Source organism: Trichechus manatus, unplaced genomic scaffold (genome assembly GCF_000243295.1).
Source record: "Trichechus manatus latirostris isolate Lorelei unplaced genomic scaffold, TriManLat1.0 scaffold00017, whole genome shotgun sequence".
Classification (NCBI taxonomy): Eukaryota; Metazoa; Chordata; class Mammalia; order Sirenia; family Trichechidae; genus Trichechus; species Trichechus manatus.
Window position 1 is genome coordinate 20,962,476 of NW_004443953.1, and position 12,356 is coordinate 20,974,831.

At 41.1% G+C, this 12,356-nt stretch overlaps 1 protein-coding gene and 1 non-coding gene across 13 annotated transcripts in view; one reads left to right on the top strand and one right to left on the bottom strand.

The window, feature by feature from the left end:
* FYN (FYN proto-oncogene, Src family tyrosine kinase) overlaps positions 1–12,356 on the bottom strand; it is a 235,043-nt gene that overhangs the window by 104,991 nt on the left and 117,696 nt on the right. The window contains exon 1 of one of the 12 annotated variants that reach the window (XM_012554411.2): positions 5,534–5,614. The exons of the other annotated variants lie outside the window; for them this stretch is intronic. The gene's annotated coding sequence lies outside the window, so the exon portion shown is untranslated. Of the gene's footprint in view, positions 1–5,533; positions 5,615–12,356 lie in introns of those variants that run through there. 12 annotated transcript variants of the gene reach the window in all.
* LOC111819763 (U6 spliceosomal RNA) lies at positions 4,420–4,526 on the top strand. Its single transcript, XR_002823335.1, has one exon. It is a non-coding gene; the product is annotated as a U6 spliceosomal RNA (small nuclear RNA).

Below are 12,356 nucleotides of genomic sequence, written 5' to 3' on the forward strand. Positions count from 1 at the left end.
CCCACCCATCCATCCACCCACCCATCCATCCATCCATCCATCCATCCATCCATCCATCCATCCATCCATCCAACATGTTCTATCTACTAGGTGCCCAGCCCTTGGTGAGTTAAAAAGATGAATAAGCTATCATCTCACCCCAGAGTAGCTTTTGATAAAACAAGTACACAAATAATTCTACTTAAGACAAATGTCACCTGGAAGCCACACAGTGTCACTGGGAGTGTACGGGTGGGAGAAACTACTTACAGTAGAGAGATCAGTCAAAGCTTTATTGAGGGGAAGTATTTAGTTGATCACTTGATAGAGGAGCAAGCTTTCTAAATGTAGAGATGGTTTGTATTCCTGGCCACAGGCACAGCTGAGCAAAGACAAGTGTCAGGCAGGCAGTCAGGAAGGCATGGGAGACATGGGAGCCATTTAGGTGGCATAGGGTCTAAGGAGGGAGGCAGTGGCTGCCCTGAATCAACCTGCCAAGGGAGGAGGACTGGACTTGAGAGTGCAGAGGGAAGATTCTGGAGAGTTTTGAACAAGAGTGACTTGTTCAGAGTCTGGCAGCTCTGTTTAAGATGGTTCAGCTAAGGGAGCACCTGAGAGGGACACAGAGTTAAGAAGTGGCTCTAGCAATCCAAGACAGTGTTAATGAATCTTGATTTAGGGAGGTGGTGATGAGGATGGGATGGATGCAGAGACAGGGCTGTCGACTAATGGAATGGCACAGAAGACTTAGTTTATTGCTAACATTCTAGTTGGAACATTCTAGTATTTGATAGTTTAGCGTAAGTGAGGGAAATCATTAACTTGAATGCTCAAGAAGGGATAAAAAAACTTTAGGTAAATTTCAGTCCCATCCCTGCATTTGAACTCTCAACAATAATTTGTCTTACTGCTTGGAAAAAGCATCAAGGCATGCTAGATGGAAAAATCAAAACAAAAACAATAGATTTGGGTAATCCTAAAGAAGTGGTTCAGCATTTGGTCTGTTCCTTCAGATAGGATTTTTTCATATGAGGAATATTTAGCCCACCTTCTACCTTGACAAGGATCAGAGAAATATGGTTCTTTCTGGACTTCAGCAAGGCATCCAAAAAGGTCTCTTATAATACCTTTGGGAATAAGACAGGAAAATGTACACTGGATACTGGGGCAATGAAGTGAATGATAATATTTAAATGTCATTGGTGGGTGACTCTATATTCACCTAGAAGGAGGCCTCTAGGGACATAAATTGGAGTCTGAGCTCTTCCACAACTTTGCCAATATCTTAGATGATGACATGGAATATTTGCTTGGTAAAATGTTCAGATAGCATAAATTTCTGGAGAGATAGGAAATGCTATAGATGACAATCTCAAGACACAAAAGTATCTTGATAGGCTGGAGTAACAGGCTACAACTGAGATGATAAAATTAGTAAGGGAAAATGTGAGGGCCTGAACAACAACAACAAAAAATGTTGCTTAAGTACAGGATGGAGGCATGTGGTTTGGCAGCAGCATGTGTGAAAAAGATTTGGGGGAGGGGATTTTAGCTGAAAGTGATTTCGATTTGAGTCAATAGTTTGACATGGCTGCTTAAAAGCCAGTGTGATCTAATGTGGTATTTACTGAAATATAGCTCGGCCACACTTAAACCAAGGCTCCAGAAACACTGAGAATCGTGAATGCTTTTGATATAAACGTATTGGGTAAAGTTGCTTAACATGCCTAGCTCAGCTCACCCAAGGAGAGAGGATTTTTGCTGGTGGTCATGGAGGTCCTCTCCTCAGTCAGGCTGAGCTAAGGATGTTAACAGAAAAGAGCATGATTCAGAATCTGTTAAACTAGACGCTGCACTCAGCAGATCTAAGCAAGACTAAACTTTGATTATTTAAATTGCAGTAGACTGGTAATTTTAAGCACCAAGAGACAGAGACCAGTTAGTTATAAGGGCAATACTGTTCCTTATCAAATACACTGTCTTTCCATAGGTGGGACTCTTCAATTGTCTGAATAGTTTTGGGCCTCAAGCAGGGGTTTGCATTCTTGATGGTTGCAGTGGATAATGAAGGAGACGGGGACAGCACCCATGACTCAGAGGCAACTTCCTGCAAACACAGAAGTTCCCACGGAGGAGGAAGTCTTCTGACACCTTTTACTACTTTCCCTCGGTATAAACTGTGGACTAACGGAACTTCCAAACATAACACCACATTTGGGCAACTGAAGGGCAAGTTTCTCCCTGTTCTCTAGTAGAAACATAGAAAGCAAGCCAGCATAACTTCTAAACAAAGAGATTTTTTTAAAACAGGAAATTCGTTAGTATGTGTTGCTCTCCTTCCTTGTGCAGTACATTGTTTATCTTTTGGAAAAGGGTCACATGGATCTTGGTGTATATGCTTAAGAGCATTAGGCAAGAGTCAAGTCTCTTACTTTCATTTGCTTTCCTCGAGAGTAAGAAATCATTATATGACGGGGTTAGTTGGTTTTAGCCCCAATACAGGATATTTTTCTGATGGGCTCCTTTAACAATTATTCAGTAAAACTTGCCTTAAAACATACACATACGTGTATACACACACATACATGTGTATATGTATGTATGTAATTTGATATTTTCTCAAGCCGTGACATTATAGAATCTATAGCTTATTTGGAAAACTAATTAGGATGTTGAAGGCACCTGGGAAAAACTAATTCTAAAACTGGAAATTGTTTTCCTTAGAGAAGAAGACATTCAAGAAGCCTAAAAAAACTGATAGGTTGTTATATCGAAGAATATTTTCTTATGATTCCAAAGGAAGAAAGAGGAGAAGTCACAAGGAGATACATTTGGCTTAAAATAAAAAAGAAAAAGCTTATTATAATGAGAGCTGATGGTACAGAATACCTTGACACCCAGAGATGACAGAGAATACCTTGATACTAGAGATGTTCTGGTAGAGTTTGGGTGAACAGATACTGGTTAGACTAGGTGAACTTTAAAGCTCCTTCAAGCCCAGTAGCTCTATGGTTTTATGATTTTTTTTTTTTTTTCCTATGATAGCCCATAGTATTGAAGCTAAGAAGGTAATCTGAAGATGAATGCTTGGGTTTCTGAGAAACTGGATTCATAGTTGCTTATAAGTCAAAGGAAGAAATCCACATTCTGAGGGAAAAAGGACAATGCCAATTAAAATTCTTCAATACTTTTCCTGGATAATAAAGGTTATCATGTATAAAACAAATCATTTCCAAGGCAGTAATCTTTATGGAAGCAGACTGTCACATCTTTCTCCCGAAAAGCAGATGGTGGGTTTGAAGTGCCAACCTTTTGGTTAGCAGCCGAGTGCTTTAACCACTGTGCTACCAGGGCTCCTCCGAGAATTATAAGGACAAATTGACAAACAAAGTGAGTGATTTTAACAACACCTCTCTTAGGGATTAATGAATTAAAGGATATAGAAGATTTGAACAATACAACTAAGAGGTTTAATCCAATGGGCATATTTAGAACTCCGTCCTCGCACTCCCAGAAGAAAAAGGCAAGTTCCAGAGATTGAAAATGAAAGTCGCTAGTATAACCTTAGTACCACACCATACAAAAACAGTACAAAAAAGGAAAATTACAGGACAATCTCAGAGATAAATACAAATGGAAAAATCCTAAATAAATTATTAGCAAACTGAATCCAACAGTGCAAAATTTGTACCGTGACTACATTAGATTTTTTACCAATAATGCAAGGATGGCTTAACTTTAGAAAACTGATTAAAGTAATTCCCCCGTTAACAGATTAAAAGTGAAAATGCCTATGATCCTAGCAATAGACACAGAAAAAGAGGTCAATAAAAGTCAACATTCACTTGTGATTTTTTAAAGATAGAAACTCTTAAGAAAACCAGGATCAGAAGAGACTTTTCTTAACCTATTAGGAAGTATTTACCAAAACCCAGTAGTGAGCATCATACTTAATGGTGAAATGTTAGCAGAATTCTCTTCAAAATCAGGAACATGCTAAGTATGTGTCCTATCCCTGCTTCTTTTTAACACTGTGTTGCAAGTCCTAGCCAGAGAGGTAAGAAAAGAAAAATAAAAGATTGAAAAGGAAGAAATAAAACAGATGATATAATTACACAGAAAACCTAAGAAAAATACAGATAAATTATTAGACTTGCTAGATATTACTTTAATATGAAAAAGTGTGCTCCTATGTACCAGCAACAGTTAAAGTAATTTTTAAAAAAGAACACTTTATTTTTCTTAACTTTCCTCTCCTGCTCTTCAACACACATCTCACCCAGATAAGCACGAGAAGATAAAAAATAAGAAACACAAGAAACCTAATTACATTGTGAAACTCTGAGAGTCAGTATGTATAATTTCATGGAAGACTTACAGGATTAATCTCTATTCAGTGGTTCCCACTGAAAAATTCCACTTCCAAAAAAATGAAGCCTTGTGCTTGCTTTGGCAGCACATATACTAAAATTGGAACTATACAGAGAAGATTAGCATGGCCCCTGTGCAAGGATGACAAGCAAACTCGTGAAGTGTTCCATATTTTTTGGACAAATATTGTATGAGACCATTACTGTAAAAACTCATGAAAAGGTTTACACACAAAAAGAAACAATCTTTGATGATTACGAGGGAGGGGAGGGGTGGGGATGGAAAAACACTAAATAGACAATAGATAAGTGGTAACTCTGGTGAAGGGTAAGACAGTACACAATACTGGGGAAGCCAGTACAACCTGTCCAAGGCAAGGTCATAGAAGCTCCACAGACACATCGAAACTCCTGGAGGGACCAAATTACTGGGCTGAGGGCTGTGGGGACCATGGTCTCAGGGAACATCTAGCTCAATTGGCATAACATAGTTTATAAAGAAAATGTTCTACATTCTACTTTGGTCAGTAGCGTCTGGGGTCTTAAAAGCTTGTGAGCAGCCATCTAAGATACTCCACTGGTCTCAATCGTAGCGAACAAGGGAGAATAAAGAAAACCAAAGACAAGGGGAAGGTTAGTATAAAGGACTAATGGAGCACAACTACCACAGCTTCCACCAGACTGAGTTCAGCACAACTAGATGGTGCCTGGCTACCACCACTGACTGCTCTGACAGGGATCAGGATAGAAGGTCCCGGGCAGAGCTCAAGAAAAATGTAGAACAAAATTCTAACTTAAAAAAAAAAAAAAGACCAGACTTACTGGTCTGACAGAGACTGGAGAAACCCCGATAGTATTGCTCCCAGATACCCTTTCAGCTCAGTAATGAAGTCACTCCTAAGGTTCACCTTTCATCCAAAGGTTAGATAGGCCCATAAAACAAAATGAGACTAAATCGGCACACCAGACAAGGGGCAAGGACAAGAAGGCAGGAGGGGACAGAAAAGCTGGTAATGGGGAACCCAAGGTTGAGAAGGGGAGAATGTTGATATGTCATGGGGTTGGCAGCCAATGTTACAAAGCAATATGTGTATTAATTGTTTAATGAGAAACTAGTTTGCTCTGTAAACCTTCGTCTAAGTACAATTAAAAAAAAAAAAAGGAAGCCTTGTAGATGGAGTTACCTTGAACTGTGGTGAATCACAGTTATTACTGGAAAAGAAACACAAGCAGGAAGTTTCAGGCCACTGCAAATCAAATTCTGCCTTAAAAGAAAAATAAAGTAGACAGTCTCTGTTACACACAGCTTATAATAAAGTCAGCAGGAATTGGCCCTCCAAAATGGCATCCCATATCATGAAAGAGATGGGTATCTTGAAGAGAGACACACATTGGTCATTTAAAACATGTTACAAACGTAATCTACTGGGAACAACCAAAACGAGCAAAATAGGAGACTGATTTTCTATTTAATTGATTAAATAAATTACAGTACATACATACAATGGAATAGTACATAGCACTAAAATCATATTGTAAAATAAATTTTATTAACATAAAAATATTCACAGTACATTGCCAAGTTTTAAAAAAGTAGAGTATAAACATTAAGTACAGTTTGAAATAGATTTTTTAAATTTCTAAATTTTGCATAGAGAAAAGACATTGAACAAAATACTAACAACGTATGTGATTATTTCTGTGTGATAGGATAATGGGTGACTTTTGTTTGTTGCATTGTGATTTTCTGTATTTTCTAGGCTCTTAATACTAGCAGCGTGTATTAATGTAGATATTGTTTTAAAAAAATTAACCATGATGAAAACACCTAGAGTTCACACAATACGAACTCACGGTGGGCTCCACAACATTCACAAAATAAGTAGTTTCATGGTGGCCAAAACAACCAACAAAAATAAAGTCCTACTGACGGTTGGAGGATATTCTTTTGTTATTCCTGGTCTACCACTGGGCATCTGGCCTTGAGTATATCAGTGTCATCAGGAGATACTGAAAAATTCAACGCCCATACCAAGAAGCCACTTATTCCCCTTGGCTTACTCTTGCACTGTCAGTGGGGGGCAATGCAAAGCCCAGACCGGAATGTGAGGCAGCAAGGCATTAAAACAAAGATTCCATTTACCACTTTTATAATGTTACTTCCCTGCTCAGAAACTTTCTCTGACTCCGCAGCTTGGCTTCCGTGCTCTCCACTCTAGTACATCTACACCTCTTCCATCAATCTCCCACTGCCCAGCATGATCTCTGCCCAGGATGGTATATATCCCCATGCAACTATCTATCTTGACCATCTGCCAGGCCCCATGCTAACAGTACTCTTCCAGGAAGTCTTCCTCTCAGCTCCTCAGGGCCATGTTGGTCTCCCCCTTCTTTGAACTCCTTGGCTTATCCCAGCACTTGATTATTTGGGGGTGGGAAATTCACGTTATTTCACTGTTTCCTGTGCATGGCAGGGTCTTTCAAAGATTGGGGCAAGACCTCATATCTCCTGGATTTTCCCCACTGCCTTCTCCCAGTTCCTAGCACAGGGCTGCAGTTTAGTAGGCTCCAGGAGACAGATCCTTTAAGGTGGGACAATTTCACTGGCACTTTTCCCCAACAGCAATTTTAGAAGCAATCTCTCCCTCCTTTCTGCTTCCCCTGTCCTTCAACAGAGAATAGCATCTTCTCTGCTCACTCAGCTCAGTTTACATCTATCAACATGGCTTTCTCTGATATCTTCAGCCCTCATTTAGCTACACTAACAATGGCAAATCATGAAAGCAGACAATCCACAATGCTGCATAGTCCTCTGCTTTCTCCCTCCCGGGCACCCAGACACTTTCTGCACCCGAGTTGTTCCCTGGCCCATCTGTCTGTACCCATTCCTATCAAAGTCTGTACACCTCCCAGTTCCACCCTCACTCTTTTTGTTTTTCAGGACTTTGATGGGTTATGTTATTCATTTATTTATTCACCCACCCATTCAACTAGTTACTTAGTGCCAGGCACTGTTAGCTAAACTCTCACAGTTGTATGTCTTATTTCCCCAACTAGACTGGAAGCTTCCTTATGGCAAAGGCTGTCTGCTTCAACTACCTAACAGTCACCAGAGAATCCAGTGGTGTGCACATAAAGTGTTTGAAAAATATTTAACTGACTGAGTGAACAAGGAAGAGAAAAAGACTAGAGCAGAAGGCTATAGTTTTCTTTCAGTTACTCTCCCTCTTTGTGGTTTGACTACAGAGATGGTGTAAAAGATAAGGGAAAAAAGCCCTATTTGAGCAAAGTGGTATAGCCATTATGTTTGTCTGAGCCTCTGCCCAGACCAAATGAGACAGTAACGTATGTGAGAGCACTCTACAAGTTGCAGACTATTTTAAAATATGAAGTGCCATCATCATCATCAGCTGCATCATCCATACTTCCGTGTGAAAAGTTTAATTCCAAACAATAAGCAACCAAGTCACCCCATTTTGCAAACTACTGCAACCAGCAGCAAAATACAGCCTAGAAAAAAGGTGACAGCCTGACAAAACCCAAATGGAAAATAAAAAACAGCAAGAACAGCCACACACCGAGAGAAAACCTGCACTGGGTGGAAGAAGAAATCCTCTAATTGCCTCCACACTCCGCCAGCTCTCTTCCATCTGCTTGCATTTAAAGAACCCAACTACTGGTCCCCTCACAGCTGCAGAGAAGGAAGGAAATGCGTCCCTGAGTGCCTACACGGCTACAGCAGGCAGAACCAACACTAAGGATGGAAGATCCACAAGAAAGGCTGAACTGCAAATCTAACAACAGATTTAACGTGTGCTATGCAAAGCTGAGCAAACAGGCGCTCCTGGCTGAGAGACCACATGAAATAACAGAACTCATTTTCAGGAGGAAGCCAGCAACAGCATGCGTGGGTAGCAGTTTTGCACTGTCTACTCATCCAAAGCAGCCTCCCTGTCTGGCAGGGAGTTGCATGGGACCAGTCTGCAATTAGGTCTCCCGTGGGGAAGTGACCGGAAGGAAGCGCAGACACCAACACTCCTCAGTGTGGGATAACTAAACCTCCTGAGGGCCCACCCTTGGCCAAATGACCAAGTGAAAATCTCAGTTTTTAGAAATGCCAACCTTTTTTCTTTATAATTTATTTTTGTTGTTGAAAATATACACAGCAAAACAGACACCAATTCCACAATTTCTGCATGTACAACTCAGTAACACTGATTACATTCTTTGAGTTGTGCAACCATTCTCATCTTCCTTTTCCAAATTGTTCCTCCTCCACTAACATATAATTACTGCCCCCTAAGCTTCCTATCCTTTGTAGTTGCTGTTGTTAATTTGATCTCATATATAGTTTCCCATATATAGTTCTTTAAAAGAACATAATGCTCAAGGCAGATACTCTTTACTAATTAAGCTAAGACTTCAGGGGATATTTTTGGTTTAAGGTTTAAACATTATCTCAGGGCAAGAGTTTCGAGGGTTCATCCAGCCTCAATGGCTCCAGAAAGTCTGGATTCCATGAGAATTTGAAATTCTGTTCCAGAGCCCACCCTTTTGATCAGGATTCTCCTATAGAATATTTGGTCAAAATATTCAGTAATGGTAGTTGGGCACCATTCAGTTCTTCTGGTCTCATGTCAAAAGAGGCAGTTGTTAATGGAGGCAATTAGCCATGAGAAATGTCAGCCTTTTGATTTCAGTCTCACTTTTATCATTTCTCCCCTACGTTCTCCATCTTAATCTCACCAAAGTCTCCAATATGCCCTCAGCCCTCACTCTTTCTGGGCTGCCCATGACCCATGCATAGAACCTTCCTGTGCCTCTCCAATCTGATGGAGTCCTCTAAGGAGCAAGTAGATAACAGAATTAAAAAAAAAAAAAACACACAGAATCTTGGAGAACCTGCAATCTGTTTTTAGATGAGGAAACTGAGATGCCAAGAGGCAGGGTGTGATCACACCACCAGCTATTGGCAGGGTCATGGGTTGAAGGGCAGAGCCTCTAGTATCATACCTAGGACATACCACACATACAACAGAAAAAGTGCTTAGTGGCACTTGCTATGGGTCAGACACTAGGTTAGGTGCCTTTACATACTTTATCTGAGTTTAAACCTCACAATAATCCTATGAGTTGGGCTCAAAGAAGTTAAAGCAACTTTTCCGAAGTCTCATAATTAGTAACAGTGGAGTTGGGATTCACACCAGGTTTGAATATCAAGTCTGTTCTTCCCTCTCTCCTAGTGATGTCAAGATGAGGCAAGCAAATGGAGTAGTTAACTTACAAGACAGGTACCTCTTCAGGGCTTTAAAATCTGCTCGGGTATAGTGAAAGGAGAACAGTACAATGGTGTGAACATCAGTGAGTCACATGGGCTCCAAGATTCAACTGGAATTCTGGAAGGGGAAGCTGGAAAAGCAGTGGGAAAAGTTTTCTTGGAAATGTCCTAGTTTCCTGGTGTGACAATAGTTTTGTAATCTGTGAGGACACTGGAGGATTCTGGAGAGGTGGCTCTCAGATCTCCAAGCAGCTCCTCTCTCCATAGCAAGCTAAAGTTAGAAGGGCAGAGCTTTCCCTGGGCCAGGAGCACTGAAGGGCAGGTTGGGTAATGTTAATGGCAGCCAAGCTTGGGAAGGAGATGGGTGGCTGCTGGGAAACACTGGGCTCTCTGCAGGCACTCTGGGGCCTGCTGGCTGGCCACCCAGAAGCTCCTTCTACCTTCAACAAGAAAATACCCTCAGAAGTCCCCCGAACAGGGTATCCATGCCTCCAACCGTCACTTCCAACACAGCAAAAACTGATCAGCAGTTCCTGGCCCACCAGCTTACATCAAATCAGGGCTGGCATTACACAGCGGAGTGGTGTGGGTGGCTCTATGTTTTCAACGTAGCATAAAAAATTGATTGTGCTCTTCTTTGCGATGGAACAGTTTCAACACATAGGTTGTATGTATGCAGAATGTTCCTTTGGGTCAATGATAAAAATCCCACTTGAGCAGTCTGGACTGGAAAGAGGAATTGCCCGTTATTTGGCCTGGCTCTGGCCTCCATGGTGCAGCAACAGTGAGGAGGCTTCCTGAGCTGTCGGACGGCAATTGAGGGGCTGCTCTGAGAGGGGCTTTGCCTCCACATCTGGTTTTTTGCATTCTCTAAGACCTAACCAGTTACTGTTGATTAGCTATGTGTCCAGGTGATCTCCATCCATGGCTTGCTATTTTTAAAGTTAAAATTCAACCAAGCTCAGATCTGGAGCAGATAGTAACAGGATATTATTGCTGTTGTTTTATTGTCAGCTGCTGTCAAATTGGCCCTACTCATGGCGACCCCATGGCATAATAGAATGAAATGCTGGCTGGTCTTGCACCATCTCCATGACTGGCTACAGATCAGACTATTGGGACCCAAACAGTTTTCGTTCGCTGATTTTCAGAAGTAAATTGCCAGGCCTTTTTCCTAGTCCATCTTAACCACAGAAGGTCTGCTGAAACCTGTTCAGGATCATGGCAACACACAAACTTCCACTGACAGACAGGTGGTGGCTGTGCATGAGGTATACTGGCCAGAAATTGAATCCGCGTCTCCTCACCAAAGGTGAGAATTCTACCACTGAACCAGCACTGCCCCCATCAACAGGATAGGTATCTGAATAGCTTGTGTAGCTCATCTGCTACTTGATGTTTAAGACAAAATTTGCTTCTGTTAGACTCCTCCCCAACATTTTACTGTGAATTATTTCAGATACAAAGTTTTAATAATTTTACACTGAACACCCACATACCCACCATCCAGCTTCTAACATTAACATTATAACAGGTTTGCTTTATCACACAGCTATCCATCTATCCGTACTAGAATATTTTTAAATGCACATTTTTTTTACGGTTTTTATTTTTCTAAGGTGTACCTTAGAGGAGAAAGCATGCTTATCAGACATCTCTGGGTATGAATCCCTGTTTGAGCACTTACAAGCTGGAAGACTTTGGGCAAGCGTGTAATTTCATAGAGCTTCAATCTGCATAGTTATAAAATGTGGGTAATAATGCCTAGGGTTGCTGTGAGGATGAAATGCAATAAGGTATGAATGGGAAGCTTCTGGCACACATTAGAGTCAATACATGGTCGGGACACAACCAATTATCAGTTCACAAACTATGCTTGCTCTCTTATCTATTAAACAAAATTGAATTCATCAAAAAAGAGCAAAAATAGTAGATGAAATAAGAATGGCAGAATGTTGATAACTGTTGCAGCTCGGTGATGGGTACATGGGGGTCCATACACTACATTGTTTAATTTCTATAAATTTGAAAATTTCCATGGTAGAATGTTTAAAAAATAAATTGGTTACTGGATTTTGCCAAGAACCCTCCACCGAAACAAAAAACCAAAAAACTTGAAATTATGTTTCTGGGAAAGAAGAAGGATTTTCAAAAGGAGCCCTGGTGGCTCAATGGTTAAGTGCTTGGCTGCTGACCTAAAGGCTGGTGGTTCTAACCCACCCAGTGGCTCCACAGGAGAAAAACCAGGCAATCTGCTCCCGTAAAGATTATAGCCTAGGAAACCCTATGGGGCAGTTCTACTCTGTCATATGGGGTTGTTATGAGTCGAAATCAACTCGATGGCACCTAACAACAACAACAAGAAGGATTTTCAAATGAGTTGTTACTGGGAAGGAATCCTGCATCTAAAAAATTTAATAAGGAACATCTGAGAAAGCAAGACGTGATGACACTGAGGTTAACATCACGGGGTTAGGGAGGCCCCGATACCCCCTTACTCTCATGGGTGTGGCAGGGGCAGAAGGTCGGGGGAGCCAGTATTTTGTAAAGGCTCCCCAGGTGATTCAGATCACTCCGGGTGAGAACCTCAGTACTGGCAAAAAAGTGAGAAACCACACTTTTCAGCATAATAATCGTGAGAATAAATACTCTGCATAATGCAAAGCTTGTGCCTCTAGCTAATTTGCAGGCAGATGACACAGTGTGGGGAGCCTCTGGTTTAGCAGAAC